This window comes from Hyperoodon ampullatus (assembly GCF_949752795.1).
Source record: "Hyperoodon ampullatus genome assembly, chromosome: 1".
NCBI classification, from domain to species: Eukaryota; Metazoa; Chordata; class Mammalia; order Artiodactyla; family Ziphiidae; genus Hyperoodon; species Hyperoodon ampullatus.
In genome coordinates, this window is record NC_136914.1 from 202,747,899 (window position 1) to 202,760,111 (window position 12,213).

Consider the following 12,213-nt stretch of genomic DNA (forward strand, 5'->3'; position numbering starts at 1 on the left):
GGCCTGTTTACCCGGGGCTCTGGTTCACAGCAGGGGTCCCTGCACGTGTGCCCGTTCGGGAACTCTTCCTAAGGAGTTTAGCTCCCACCTCATCTCTTGTCCTAGGGCTGGACCCAAACCCCAGGCTCCCAGCAGGCAAGAAGGGCCCAAGCCTTTTTCAAGCCCCCAGTCCTGAAATGCCCTTCCCAGGTGGCTCCCTACTCACTTGTCTCCTTTAGCCTTGGGGAGCTGGTCCCCAGCATTTGGGGGAACCAGAGAGATCCAAGAGCGGGGCTCCTCTCCACCACTTTTTAGTTGAGCTGCTCTCCTCCATGCCCTGCCTCAGCCACACCTCCCGGTTTCCAGGCAAAGGGAAACACCTTGAGCTGGCCCGGAGCCAGCCAGCTTGTGTCTACACTGGGTGAGCCTCGCTGAGGACATCCAGTGGCCTTTCCAGTCAAGTTAGCTCCCTGTTCTCCACATCCCCTTTTTCCACCCAGGTGGGTTGAGTTATCCTAACATTTGAGTGAAGCTCCTGCACACCAGGCACTGAATCAAGTTGCTTATGAGCATCTAACCTCAAGTTTACATCAACCCTAGGAATGAGGTACTAATATTTTTCTGACTTTACATAGCAAGAAGCTGCTTGTCTCAGATTTGGTACACAATAAAGCATTCCATGACTGGGGCTTACATAGGTTAAGTGTCTTGTCCAGACTCACACAGCTAGTTATGGTAAGGGCAGAATTCAACCCCGTGTCTGTCTCAAGACTTGTGCTCTCAGCAATAGCCTAATCACCAATCCATGCTAGGGCTTCTTTCAGACTATCTGACAGTCCTCCCTTCTAGAATGTTCCTTAAGAGCTTATAACTTTTTTTAAAAAGAACTTCTAATTCATATTAGCCATGTGAAGAACATGGTGGTATCATTCTCATTTAATAGATAAGGAACAAGAGATTCAGAGAAGTTAGGCCACTTTCCCAGGTTCACATAGTCTATAACTGGCACAGTGGGATTTGAACCCAGTGCAAATGATTCCAAAGCCCAGAATCTACTTGGGTGAAGCCAGAAAGGTTGCTTCGTTCAAATGGGTTGAGCACTGTCTGAGCTCCAGTTCCCTCTGGCTGCAGGTCATGCCCTTCCACCTCTCTTCCCCAGTGGGTAGTAGTTGCTGGATGATTAAAATGGATACCCTCTTCCAGTTTCTAGGCCACCAGGCCATCATACTTTCCTTCCCCTTCTTCTGTTGACTTAAGCAGCATCATGACTAACCCCCATAGGTTCTTCTAGATTCTCAACATCCCCCAAAGCCCAGCTACCCTCTGAGGAGGTCCCCCACACTCAGCCTGGTGATGTCACATTTCTTTATTCCTGACTGAGCCACTCTCTCAAGTCTAATTCAGGCCAGTGGCCTAGTGAGAACAGCAGCTAGGACTAGGTTAGGGTATGTATCTAACACGCCCTACCCAACAGCTCCAAGAAGGGAGCCTCTCCCTCTGTCCACTTAAGAACTGGTCCCAGGACATAGTGACCTTTGTTGGGGGAGGCCTCCCACCCCCAAGATGTCCATGGCTTGATCCCTGGAGACTTGTTAGTATGTTATATTACATGGCAAGGGGGAATTAAGGTTGCAGATGGTATTAAGATTGTTAATTAGCAGTCCTTAAAATAGACTATCCTGGATTATCTGGGTGGGCCCAGTGTAATCACAGGAGTCAAATGTGGAAGAGAGAGGCTGAAGAGTCATAGTATGTGATACTAAGAGTCAACCAGCTCTTGCTGGTTTTGAAGATGAAAGGGGTCATGAGCCAAGGAATGTAGGCAGCCTCTAAGCTGGAAAAGGCAAGGAAATGGGTTCTTTCCTAGACTCTCCAGAAAGGAATGCAGTCCTGCCAACACCTTGACTTTAGTTTATGGGACAGAATTCCAGCCTCCAAAACTGTAATAGATTTGTATTAAGCCACTAAGTTTGTGGTTATTTGTTAGAGCGTTAGTAGGAAATTAATATACCTCCCCACTCCCATTTATAACTTTGCCCCCCTCCAAATCCCAGCACTTGAGGAATGTTCAAAACTACCTATTATAGACCTCACCCCAGCCTGGAGCTCAGTGATGGACCCTGTGTGACTGGCCAGTTTCTCCCCCATGGGGATCTGCTCATACCTGGGTGGGAGATGAGGAGAGTGTGAGACCAAGCTCAAGTTGGAGCCTGGGACAGTGAGAAGCCTGTGTTTTAATATTGGTTCTGACATGCTTGCTGAAGGAGATGGGGAGGCAGTCTTCAGGAAAAATGAGAAAAATAAGGACCAAGCTGTGAGTTTCTCAGCATTCATTCACCCTGATTCCAGTAACAGCTCCCAGATTTTTTGGGTCCCACACCTTATCTACTCTCAGGAAAGTGGTTCTGGGGGAGTTGGCTCTAGCTCATCCTTAAATTACCTGGGTGATTTAGGGCTAAACCAATCATCACTGTCATCCTTCTGGCCATAGTGATTGGTTTAGGGTAGCCATGTGACTCAATTTGGGCCAATGGGAGCCAAGCCCAGGGTCTTGTTCTCTAATTGCATAGAGTGAAGTGCTCTGTCCCCTGGACAGAGATCTGAAAGAATGCAGTTCTGGGTCCGGAGGTGAAGATCTCTCTGAGCATAGAGCTGCAGAAGTGGAGCCAACGCTCAGAGAGAGAAACTGGGTTCTGATGATATCGTTTGAATCCTGGACTTTGAAGTTACGTGAGCCAATAAATCCCCTTTTTCCCCCCTCCGGTTTTATTGAAATATAGTTGACATACAGCACTGTATAAGTTTAAGGTGCACAGCATGATGATCTGACTTACATATACTGTGAAATGATTACCACAATAGGTTTGGTTAACATCCATCATCTCATATAGACACAAAAAAAAAGAGAAAAAAGTTTTTCCTTGTGATGATAACTCTTAGGGTGTATTCTCTTAACAGCTTTCAGCTATACCATACAGCAGTGTTAACTTTGCTCATCATGTTATACATTACATCCCTAGTATTTATTTATCTTATAACTGGAAGTTTGTATCTTTTGATCACCTTTATCCAATTTCCCTTTCCCCATAAATTCCTTTCCTACTTAATCTAGTTTGAGTGGACTCTTTTTATACAGATAGCAGGTTGTGTTTACTTTATAAATTTTTTTAAACATCTTTATTGGAGTATAATTGCTTTACAATGGTGTGTTAGTTTCTGCTTTATAACAAAGTGAATCAGTTATACATATACATATGTCCCCATATCTCTTCCCTCTTGCATTACTTCATATAAATTTAACCACAAAAGACATAATGAAATGGGCATTTAAAAAATTATTTCAAAGCACCATCATGTTAGTCTTTAGAAGATTAAATGTTTAGGTTATTATACTATGGAGTGAAGTCTTCTGTTGCTTGCATCAGCAATACATCCTGACTGTTTTTCCCCCAGAATTTTATTATGAAAAATTTCAAAATTCAGCAACCTGAGTAGTTTCTGATCAGTGACCCCCACGATCAGAGGCTCTTTTGTGGGCAAAGTAGATGATGGAGAGAGTCTGGAAGCCAGTCTTGGAGGAGGTTCACATCCTAGTTTAGGAAAACTGACAACCAAAACAAGATCAGGGAATGGAAAAGAGACATGGGAGTAGATTCATCTGGACTTGATTCCATATAACTGCCTGGATGGAGAGGGGAGGGTAAAGGTGGATGCACATGTTTTTAGCTTGGTCAGCTGGGTGGGTAGTCAAGACAATCCTGGAAATAAGAAACAATTGGGGTGATCGGAAGTTGAGGGAGTGCTGGGTTCAGGTGGGACGTTTGGGAAGCTATCCAGCAGCAGTTTTATATTCAGGCTGGAGATGGGAGGTGGGGTAGTCATGAAGGAAAGGTAATAGGTGAAGTTACCAGAACAGCTGCTACCCTGGCCCATATTACACTGTGTCATCATGGCTGCCAATCTGTTGCGTTCCACCTATGCCTTTTGAGGGCAATTGAGGTATAGTTCATGTACAATGTTATATAAATTTCAGGTGTACAACTTAGTGATTCACAATTTTTAAAGGTTCTATTCCATTTATAGTTATTATGAAATATTGACTATGTTCCCTGTTATACTATATATCCTGTTAACTTATTATTTTATACATCGTAGTTTGTACCTCTTAATACCCTACCCCTATCTTGCCTCTCCCTCATTCCCTCTCCCAACTGGTAACCACTAATTTGTTCTCTATATCTGAGTCTGTTTCTTTTTTTTTTTAAACTACTTTTTAAAAATATTTATTTATTTATTTATTTATTTTATTTATTTATTTTTGGCTGTGTTGGGTCTTCGTTGCTGAGCGCGGGCTTTCTCTAGTTACAGAGAGCGGGGGCTACCCTTCGTTGCGGTGCACAGGCTTCTCATTGCCGTGGCTTCTCATTGCAGAGCACGGGCTCTAGAGCGCAGGCTCAGTAGTTGTGGTGCATGGGCTTAGCTGCTCCATAGCATTTGGGATATTCCTGGGCCAGGGCTCAAGCCCGTGTCCCCTGCATTGGCAGGCAGATTCTTAACCACTGCACCACCAAGGAAGTCCTGTTTCTTTTTTCTCATATGCACTAGTTTGTTTTATTTTTTAGATTCCACGTAGAAATGAAATCATACAGTATTTGTCTTTCTCTGTCGGACTTATTTCACTTAGCATAATACCTTCCAAGTCCATCCATGTTGCTGCAAATGGGAAAATTTCATTCTTTTTTATGGCTGAGTAGTATTCCATTGTGTATGTGTGCATATATATATATGTGTATATATATATTCACATATATATATATGCTCACATGTTCTTTTTAAAAAATATTTATTTGGCTGTGCTGGGTCTTAGTTGTGCCACTCAGGATCTTCGTTGTGGTGTGTGGGATCTTTTAGTTGAGGCATGCAGGATCTTTTAGTTGCAGTGTGCAGGATCTAGTTCCCTGACCAGGGATCGAACCTGTGCCCCCTGCATTGGGAGCATGGAGTCTTAGCCACTGGACTGCCAGGGAAACCCCTAGGCTCACTTGTTCTTTATCCATTCATCTTTTGATGGACACAGGTTGCTTCCATATCTTGGCAATTGTAAATAATGCTGCTATGAACAAGTGGGTGCATGTATCTTTTCAAACAGTGTTTTCATTTTTTTTTTCCAGATAAATACCCAGGAGTGGAATTGCTGGGTCATATGCTAGTTCTATTTTTAATTAATTAATTAATTTGTTTATTTATTTTTGGCTGTGTTGGGTCTTCATGCAGTGTGCTGGCTTCTCACTGTGGTGGCTTCTCTTGTTGTGGAGCACAGGCTCTAGGCACATGGGCTTCAGTAGTTGCAGCATGCAGGCTCAGTGGTTGTGGCATGCGGGCTCTAGGGTGCGTGGACTTCAGTAGTTGTGGCGCGTGGGCTCAGTAGTTCTGGCTCGCGGGCTCTAGAGCACAGGCTTAGTAGCTGTGGTGCATGGGCTTAGTTGCTCTGCGGCATGTGGGATCTTCCCGGATCAGGGATCGAACCCGTGTCACCTGCATTAGCAAGCAGATTCTTAACCACTGCTCCACCAGGGACGTCCGGTAGTTCTATTTTTAGTTTTTTTGAGAAACCTCCATACTGCTTTCCATAGTGGCTGCACCAATTTATATTCCCACCAACAGGCAATCTTGTTTTTGAAATCCCTTTTACCCCATATAGTGTATGGCCTGACAAGTTTAAGTGAATGTGTGCAGAGTTCTGAAAATGGAAATTTGGGGGACCCTTCTGCAACTAAGAAAGCCCTGGGAAAAAGTACCCCGGTGAAGGGGCCCGAGGAGGAGTTGTTAGGTAGGAGGAGAGCATGGTGGAACCTAGATCACAGAGGTCAGAAGCCAAGGGAGGAGAGAACTTCAGGGAGAGTTTTTGTATGTCTCTCTCCCACGATCCAGAGACTCTGGTATGACTCAAGAAGGCAGGCGATATGATCTTCATTTGCACCCCATGTCCCCTCCCAGTTATCTCTGTGCTTGACAACTGGGAAGGGAAATCAGAGATAATCACAAGGCCCAGCCCTGGTGCTGACAAAAAAGGGTAACTGGTTACATTGTCTATAAAATCAGAGGGCTGAGGGAACTCAGAGTGGGGTATTCAGTGCAACACAGGAGCCAAAGTCTTTCCTATAAGGTCACATCCAGTTCCAGCCCCTTGGCAGCTGTCCTCATTCTCCTGTTCCCCCACGGGATACCCAGGGAGGGCTAAGTAAAGCCTCAGTGTTGCTTTGAAATAAAGGCACATGCTGGCCAGAGATGGAACGGCAGAGGGACTCCTTTAGTCAATGTATGGAGGCCCTAGTGTACCAGACTCTATGCTGAATGCCAGTTTCCTGCCCTTCCTGCCCTCTATTCTCACAGCCAGTAAAGCATAGATGGGGGTAAGTGGTAAGGATGGGGGAGAAATGGTAATCTTCCTTCTAGTCATGAGGGCTTTCTGGAGCATGAGGGGTTTCATCAATTGCTTGAAGTCTAGAAAAGAGGTGATGTGTGTGTGGCCAAGGGGAGACCTAGGAGGTAAGAAGAGGGTCTGAAAAGGCAGGACTGGGGAGGAGGAAAGTGAGACAGACTGGTGGGAAATGAACGCTGGGGGCAAGGTTCATGGGGCCTCTGGAGCTCCCCAGGAACTGGTTGAACAGGCTCTAGCTCCTGGACACCTGGGCTCTTGTGTTGGACTGTTTGCTCTGGATGGGCCCTTGCCAGGTTGTCAGGAAAGAGGCAGAGGATGATATTCCGGTTGACAACAAAACTCTTACACTCCTATTTCTCTTTTAATGCCCACAAAATCCCTCTAAGGAGTAAAACAGAGGCTCACAAAAAGAGTGTCCCCAAAAAAGAAGTGGTGGAGCTAGGGAACAGAGTCCCAGGTACCCCAGAAGCCAAAAGCCACACTCATGGCCCCATATCCCAGTGTAGGGAAACAGCAAGTCTGGAGTCTGTGCTGTCTGATTGCCTAGAAATCTAAGTAGGCTTACAGGCCTGTTGGGAGAAGACATGGGACATCCTCACCAGACTAGACTGAGCAAAACAAAACTTGACTTTCAGGGTCTGGGCAGGGGTAGGAAGAGGAAAGACTCCTGTTCTGAGAGTCAGAATGTCTGGGTTCCAACTTGTCTGGGCCTCTTGCTTGCTGTGTGAAAGTCACTGAATCTCTCCCAGCCTCAGTTTCCTCATCTGTGAAATGGGGATAATAGCACCTACCTCCCAGGGATGACTATGTGAGGACTCAACAAGATAATGCACGTAGAGTGCTTAACACAGCACAGGGCACATTGTAAGAGCTCCGTAGCCTTATATTTTACTATTACTTTTTTTTTTTTTTTTTTTTTTTTACTATTACTATTAATATGAGGAGGTTGGGACTTCCCTGGTGGCACAGTGGATAAGACTCTGAGCTCCCAAGGCAGGGGGCCCGGGTTTGATCCCTGGTCAGGGAACTAGATCCCACATGCATGCCGCAACTAAGAGCTCGCATGCCACAACTAAGGAGCCCACGTGCCGCAACTAACACCTGGTGCAACCAAAAAAAAAAGAAAACAAGAAAAAAATAATAAGAATAGGTTGGGCTGCTTGGTTGCTCTCTCAGGGCCTGGTGCCTGTGGCCTGAACGCTGGTGCCCACAGCTCAAGCTGGGCCTGTCCACTCTTGAGGAACTCACAATCCAGCATCAGGGAGTTCCAGGTCGTGCCACTGTCATCTTCTTATCTGTCTCAGCTGTGCATCCAGTCACACCACAAGGCTTGAAGGAAGGTGCTGAGCTCTCTTCATTTTCCGAATTAACAGTAGGAGTGGGGGACTTCCCCGGATGTCTAGTGGTTAAGACTCCTGGCTTCCACTGCAGTGGGTGCAGATCCCTGGTGGGTTAATTAAGATCCCACCGGCCGCAGAAGGACGGGGCAGAGGATGGGAAGCTCTCAAAAAAACCTTGTTGATTTGAACTGAAATGACATTAAGCCTTCGTGGAAGTGAGAGGGAGGGGGTGAACCGGCCAGGAATACAGACAACCTGCCCGTTTTTTGCTGGCGTCCACATCCTTTTTGTTCCCTAAGGGCAAGCGCCCGTAACAAATATGGCGGCGGCATCCTCGGGCGAGAGCACCTGCCGAAGCAGCGGTCCCGGAGCCACGCGGAGCCAATCGCTAGGCAGGAGCGGAAGAAGAGGCTGGAGAAGCTGCTGGAGGCCTGCGCGCAGGCGCACTGGCTGGCACCTGGCTCCGGGCAGCCGCGGGATTAGGCTTCGCCTGCCACAATTTCGGTGAGGGGCTGGCCCGCGGCCTGGGCTCGGGGGCAGGAGCGGGCCGGACTGGGGGGGCCAATCGGTCACAAAGGACACACCCGAAGGGTACAGGAATGCTGTCTGCTCTGGGAGTCCTGGGGGCTGTTTGCGGGAGTCCCTGAAGTGATCTGCTTGTGGGTTGAGAGAGTGCCTCGGGGCAGCGTGGGAGAAGCTTGGGCTCAAGGGGTGAGAATGGAATTCTTGCAGAGGGACTCCCTGGGGTCGCATGATGCATCAGGCCGGGATCCATTTCATTAACATAATGGCTTTTAACCCTGGTGGCGTTGTAGAACCAATTGGGGAGCTTTAAAAGAATACCGATGCTGGGCCCCATCCTTAGAAATTACGATTTAATTGGTCAGGGGTGAGGCTTGGACTTTGGAGTTATTGAGCAGCTCCTCAGGTGATTTTAATGTGCAGACAGGCTGGAGAACCACCACATGGTTCAGCGCCAGCTATTGAGTAAGGAACTCCTGGGTTGTTCCCAGACTCCTCTGTGGCTTGCGAGGGTTGCGTGGTCCTGGGGTGAAGTTGCTGATCCTCCAGTGCTGCTGTAGTAACCTGCGGAGCAGGGAGGGAAAGGGAGAAGGTCCCTCCCCCAGTAGGGTGAAGTTCATTTCCAGCCTGAGGAGGAGGATGGGCCCATCAGTCACTGCATGGAAAGTGGGCACCCCTCCAGGGTGGGCGTCCCCAACAGCCCTGCCAGGGCTGGTCCTGCTGTGGGGAGACTGAGCAGGGAGATAAAGGAGGTGTGAAACAGGAAACACAGAAGACAATTCAGAGTTCACCTGCTTGTTGAAAAAAGGACACACCTAATACTTGCGTAGGGTATAATACCTTTGAAATTCATTTGATACCCCTGGGACAGGCAGGGAATGGAATTTTCTCCCGCTTTGCAGATGTAGGAATAAACTCAGAGAGCTAGTGATAAGGTTCAAACTTGACCCAGGGCTCCCAACTCCAAATTATGCTTATTAGTAGATTTTTTCCCTCCATACTAATAGCTTCTCATACAGTCTCTAGTCCTTCTGAAGGGAATCAGAAGGTAACACCCACCCTCTTTCTGAAGCCCCTCACACCAGGGGCCCAGTCTGTCATTCTTGGTTTCTTCTACCAAATTCATCAGCCCCCTACTCACTACAGGCTGGTTCAGAAATCAGGGAGCTGCTACTGTTTCTATCATTTTCTGGTTCTTTATCTCCCAGAAGCCTGATGGGGTGAGGAGGGGAGTGTTTTTACATGATGCCAGGGGCTCCTTCTTAACATCTGATTCTGTCACTTGGCCACTCCCAGTGCCCCCCATCCTATTGTCCTCAGGATAGGGTCTTGTGTGTAGTTTCCAAAGCCCTTCCTGATCTGGTGTCGCTTTGCTCTGAGCTCTCTTCCCATATTGTATCAATTTTCCTTAGCACACAGGTGAAAGCTTCAGAAGTGTTACATTTTGTTATTATCACAGTTCCTCTTTCGTGCCTCACCTGTTGCCTTGCTGTCTATGTTTCACATCAGGGTTCCCCAGGTTGCCTCTTTTTGACTCCCACAGCCAAGCAGAATGCAGAGCTGAGGGGCACAGTGGGATCTGGGGAGGACACTCCTCCTATGGCTGCTGCTCTCCCGTTGGGCTGGGGATGTCCGTATTGGCCTTTTGGGGGCAAATTGACCCAGCAGGTATTAATTGAGCACTTACTGTGTGGTGAAGGAGCCTGGTGGAAGCTGGGAGTCCAGATCAGGGGCAGGTCTGACCTGGCCCTGCCTTTAAGGAGCTTGGGGGCTGGAGGAGGGTTAGGGAGACATTTGGATCCTGATACAGAGCCAAGGGACCTGAAAAGGGGAGAGAACACCTGACTTGGTGTCCTTGGGAAGGTATGTGCCCCTGAGCTGGGCCTTGCTTGAATCAGCAGGATTTGATACAATTGTGGTGGCGGTGTGGGCCTAGTGATGTGAGAAATGCTAAGGTTTTTTTTTTTTTTAGTCAGAAGCACCTGTTTTGAATTTTGGCTCTAGCACTTAATAGCTCTGTGATTTGGGGCCAGCTATTTAACCTTCAGAGCCTTGGTTTCTTCACTTACAAGATGAGGATGGAAATAGTAACAAGAGTTGTAAGGATTCATGATGATAGGTGTAAAAACCAGGCATATCGGGCTTCCCTGGTGGCGCAGTGGTTGAGAGTCTGCCTGCCGGTGCAGGGGATACAGGTTCGTGCCCCAGTCCGGGAGGATCCCACGTGCCGCGGAGCGGCTGGGCTCGTGAGCCATGGCTGCTGAGCCTGCGCGTCCGGAGCCTGTGCTCCGCAATGGGAGAGGCCACAACAGTGAGAGGCCCACGTACCGCAAAAGGAAAAAAAAAAACAACAGGCATATCCTATATGTCTGAGAAATGGTATGTAGTTACATCTAGGGTGTTTTAGGTGGAAGGAACAACATGAACAATGGTTGGAGGTGGCATTTAAAAAAGAATTTGATGGATGGCAGGATATACAAGCAGTGAGAAGCATCAATGTTGAGTGCTGAAAAGACAACTTCAGTCATGGATTTGGCAGAAGGGGACACTGACTTCAACTCTTTAAAGATCATAAAGCCAAACTTCAGAGACATGAAAAAGAAGAAGAATAGCTACATTAAAAAAATTATTTATTTTTAGCTGTGTTGGGTCTTCGTTGCTGCGCGTGGGCTTTCTCTAGTTGCGGTGAGCCGGGGCTACTCTTCGTTGCGGTGCGTGGGCTTCTTATTGCGGTGGCTTCTCTTCTTGTGGAGCACGGGCTCTAGAGCGCAGGCTCAGTTGTGGCCCACAGGCTTAGTTGTTCTGCGGCATGTGGGATCTTCCCGGACCAGGGCTCAAACCCGTGTCTCCTGCGTTGGCAGGCGGATTCTTAACCACTGTGCCACCAGGGAAGCCCATGAATAGCTATATTTTGTTGAGGGTCTTCTAAGTGCCAGGCACTAGGCTTGGTGCTTTATATATCTTTTGCATTTCAGCCCTACAGCAATCTAAGAGGTTGGCGTTGTCATCCCCACTTTATAGATGAGGAGACTGAGGCCCAGGGAGAGGGAGTGGCTGGCTCAAGGCCACACAACTGGGACCATACCAGCGGGGGGCATGGGGGATGGGCTCTGGGGCCACCAGCAGGCTCTCCTGCTAGGTGCCAAGGTGAGGGTGGAGTTGGTTGCAGGTTACAGGGTATCTCAGCCAGGTTATGCAGCTAGGCTGGTGTGGGCCCCAAGCCTTCCTCCCCCGAGAGGCAGGGCTGTTGTTCTCTGTGGGGGTGGAGTGGGGGTGGGGAGGGCTATTAGAGGAAGCGGTTCCTGATGGAGGAGTGGAATCTGGAGTGAGCCTGCATACTCCTCCCCCAGCTTTCTTTCCCGGGCAGAGGCTTACCTGGACAGGTTGCTTTGCCTCTAGATCTGGTCCATGGTAGTGGTCTGTCTCTGGTACTCCTGAACATCATCTGGGCCCGTGCTCCTTGCAGGCCGTCCTCTTCTGACTTTCCCCCTTGTGCCTTGATTTTTCTCTCAAACTCCCCTACCACAGGAAGGGGCCTGATTACCAGCATATTCCCCTGCTCGTACCCTGATCTGTTATAAGTGAGCCCAAGAAAATGCCAGTTTCTGAGCACTTTTCTGTCGGTGCTCCGGGCTTCCTAGACATAGTTTAATCCTCCCTGCATTCCTATAAAGATAGGCACTGTTACTCCCATTTTACAGGTGAGGAAACCAAGGTTCAAACAAGCTCAGACCTTGCCTGCAGTTACAGTTAGTAGAAAGTTCAGTTGAGATGTAAACCCAGCCTTTCTGATGGCAAAAGTCATACTTTTTCCATCTCACCTCATTTTGAGGTTTTCTTCTACTGTTGCCCCAGCGTGGGTGCAGGGAACCAGCTGCTGGAGGCTGGGGACCTGGCCTGTAGGGTCCACCTTCTCCAGTAACCAGGGCA

At 48.1% G+C, this 12,213-nt stretch overlaps 1 protein-coding gene across 1 annotated transcript in view; it reads right to left on the bottom strand.

The window, feature by feature from the left end:
* ARMH3 (armadillo like helical domain containing 3) overlaps nucleotides 1-12,213 on the bottom strand; it is a gene marked incomplete at its 3' end in the record, with an annotated part of 562,435 nt that overhangs the window by 466,080 nt on the left and 84,142 nt on the right. The window lies entirely within an intron of this gene.